The sequence below is a fragment of the Elephantulus edwardii genome, unplaced genomic scaffold (genome assembly GCF_000299155.1).
Source record: "Elephantulus edwardii isolate Elephantulus edwardi_28Jun2011 unplaced genomic scaffold, EleEdw1.0 scaffold00013, whole genome shotgun sequence".
NCBI lineage: Eukaryota > Metazoa > Chordata > Mammalia > Macroscelidea > Macroscelididae > Elephantulus > Elephantulus edwardii.
In genome coordinates, this window is record NW_006399763.1 from 2,178,932 (window position 1) to 2,182,547 (window position 3,616).

Here is a 3,616-nt window from a genome sequence, read left to right on the forward strand (position 1 = left end):
TTTTTTTTGCTGTAACTGGACCTGCCCCTAGGAACCAAACACCCTGACTGGGCATGCCTCAGTCTTTCCTACCTCCATTAATTCCTTACATCTAAAAAAAAAAAAAAAACCAAGCACCAGAGCAAGGAAACACTGCATGGTTCAAAAACAAGAAAAGAATACATGAGGATGCTTATTTTTTTTTCTCCATATCTTTTCAATTTATATATGGAACAGATCAAGAGGTAAACTGGACTCTTTGAAGAAGAATGTGGCATCCAGACTGCAGGAAGACTCATCACCAACCTGCAATATGCAGATGATACAGCCTTGCTTGCTGAAACTGAGAAGGACTTGAAACATTTGCTATAGAAAGTCAAGGACTGCAGTCTTCAATATGGATTACATCCCAACATGAAGAAAAAAAAGATTGAAAAAACTATGAGATATTATATCACCCCAGCAACAACAGCAAAGTTCAGCAGACCAGCAAACAAGAAATGGTGGTGAAGTTATGGATAGATTGGAACTCTTTTTCATTGCTGGTTGGGATGTAAAATGGTATAACCACTATGGAAAACAGCCTAGCACCTTCTCAAAAAGTTAAAAATTGAAATGCCATTTGACCCAGTAATTCCACTACTGGGAATATATCCTGAAGAACCCAGAGCCACGACTCAACCAGAAGTATGCACACCCATGTTTATTATTGCTTGTTATTGTTATTCACAATAGCAAAGAGATGGAAGCAACCTAAGTGCCCATCCTCAAATGAATGGTTAGAAAAACCATAGTACATTCACACTATGGGATATATATATCATTAAAAATAGTGAACTCATAAAACATTACACAACATGGGTGAGCCTGGAGGACATTATGCTGAGTGAAATATCTTGGTTACAAAAGGACAAATACTGCATAACATCACTGTTATAAAATAGGACAGACATAAAGGGGTTGGGGAGAGAATGGGGGAAGAGTGGATTGATAGTGAACATTGCATTAAAACAGATGAGGGGAAGAACTGTTCAGAAGAAACATCTGATTAGGCATTATATGTATAACAACAATCTTAGAACAAGGGATGCATTGCTGGGAGTGCTGGGGAGGATTGGAGGGAAGAAAAGAAAAAATACAATAATAGTAATAAATAATAAAAACTAAAATACAATACAAAAAAGAAAACAAAGATTCTCACCACTAGGCCAACTGGCAGCACCATGACAGATGTGGAAGAGATTGAGATTGTTGACAATTTCATCTTGCTCTGGTCCACAATCAGCAGTCTTGGTACCAGCAGTCAGGAAATCAAAAGATGAGTTGCTTTGGGAAAGTCTGCTGTCAGGGACCTCTCCAGAGTGCTAAGGAGCAAAGATGTTACTCTAGAGACTAAAGTGCATGTGATCCAAGCAAGAGTCTTCTCATTATTTACTATGCATCTAAGAGCCAGACAATAACTAAGGATAACAGAAGAAGAATTGATGCCTTTGAGTTGTGATTCTAGAAAATAATATTGAACATACCATGGATTACTATAAAAACAAACAGATCCTGGAGAGGGTGAAAACAAGTTTCTCCTTGGAGGCTAGGATTTTGAAGTTTCATCTCACATACTTTGGGCAAAAGGCCAGGAAGGACCAGTCCTTTGAGAAGGACATCATCGGAAGGGTAGAGGGACAGCTCAGGGAAGGAAAACCTTGGATGAGATGGATTGATTCAGTGACTGGGACTATGAGGGAAGGTGTGTTAATCAGTAAGACTGGCTCAAGATAGAACAGGCTTCGGATCTATGGCCAATCCACTGGAGGGTCAGTTCTGTGTTGTTTCTGACTCAGTGGCGACAAGTTGAGAAATATATCTGTTTAATCTTGATGATGATCTTACTGAAGCAGATACTTGTATCCCCATTTTATAGATACAGAAACCAAGGCACAGAAAATTTATTAGCTTTCTGCTACTGCTCAAGGAAACAGCTAATTTATACTTTTTATAAGGGCTGATAAGTTCAGAGATAAGTACATACACAATAATCAGCAGTTGCACAAAGGAACAGAATTAACACCAACAGAAGTGGGAACAAAAGGTCAAAGATTTCATGTCTCCACCCTCCTAGGAACTATCTTAGTGTCACAGGGAACTATGACAGGGGTTGAGTTGGAGGTTCAGGAAGCACAGATCCTGTTTCTCCTGAGCCACCAGCATGTGCTCTTCTTTTTCTTCACTCCCTGGCAGAGTCAGTTAAAACCACACCTCGACAAGTCATTCTCATCTTTATATCATCCAGTGCTCCCCTTTGCCCAGAGTAAAAGCCCAGCGGTCCAAGGTCCATCACATATATTCCTCTGGCTCTCTGATGCATGCCCTCCACCCACTACCCTCATTCTTCCAGCTCTTCCTGAAAATCCAAGCTGCTCTTCTCATAGAAAACCCAGATTCTCAATGGGGTGTTTGCAAGTACAAAAATCTCACCTTTTTGTCAGGCCTGGACCAAGGTCAAAGGGAGAACAAAGGACTCAAGGAATGTCAACATGTCAACAAAGGGAATGAACAGCCTCCCACATCTGATTAAACCACCATGGAGTACCCTACCATCCCTCCTTAAACCACAATGGGATGTCCTTCCCTTTTCTCCCTTAAGACCCGCACTATAAAACCTACCCTGATCCACCATGGGGTGTAGCATTCGCTCGCTCGCTCGTCTGTCCCTCTGCCTGTCTCTCTCTCTCTGCAGACCAAGGAATCCCACTCGGGAGACACCTTAATAAAGCTTCTTTAGCTTCCTTTCTTTCTCTGGTCCCTTCCTTGAGTCCTTGGCCTTACATCCAATGCGAAGACCTAACACTTTTCTCTTGGTGGCCACTACACTCCCTGGAGCCCCTGTGGGTCTTAATATTAATATTACTTTGATTATTAAGCATGTCATTTTATATTGTCAGCTACATCCTGGACAAAAAGTGACAGGCAGAAGTGGACTAAGGCTAGGAGATTTAGCTGTCAGCAGACAGTGTCTTTGGAGTTATATCAAGCCTTCTACCTGCTCCATCTGGGCCATTCAATCTCCCAAGACCATCCAGCCTCATCTGTGCACAGCTCGTGTATCCCTACAATGAATTTTCACCATGGCACCATAACTTCCACTGACTGTCTCTAAATTTCTTCAGTCCATGTCTACATACTCCTTTGCTCTCCAGAGCCAAGAATCCTATATGAAAAGAAAACTAGCCTTATTTTTATGGCTCTTAATGGTCCCTCTTCCCTAAATTCACAAAGACTTTGAAGTTATTTTAGTTCTTGATGATCAATCCCTTAAGAAGCCAGGAGCAGGCTCTGAACAAACAAGCCAAGGACAGATATATTTGATGTTGATGTTGTTGTTTGTTGTTGTTATGTGCCGTTGAGTTACTTGCAACTCATAACCCTATATACCCTTGATTTCCTGGCTGCTGGTACCAAGAGTGTTGACTGTGGAGCAAGCAAACTAAAGGTGTTAACAATCTAAATCTCCTCACCATTCATCATGATGCTGCCAATTGGCCCAAAGGTGAGAATCTGTTTTCTTGATACTGAGCTTCAACCCATATTGAAGGCTGCAGTCTTTGATCTTCTGCAAAAAGTGTTTCAGCTATAATAATTA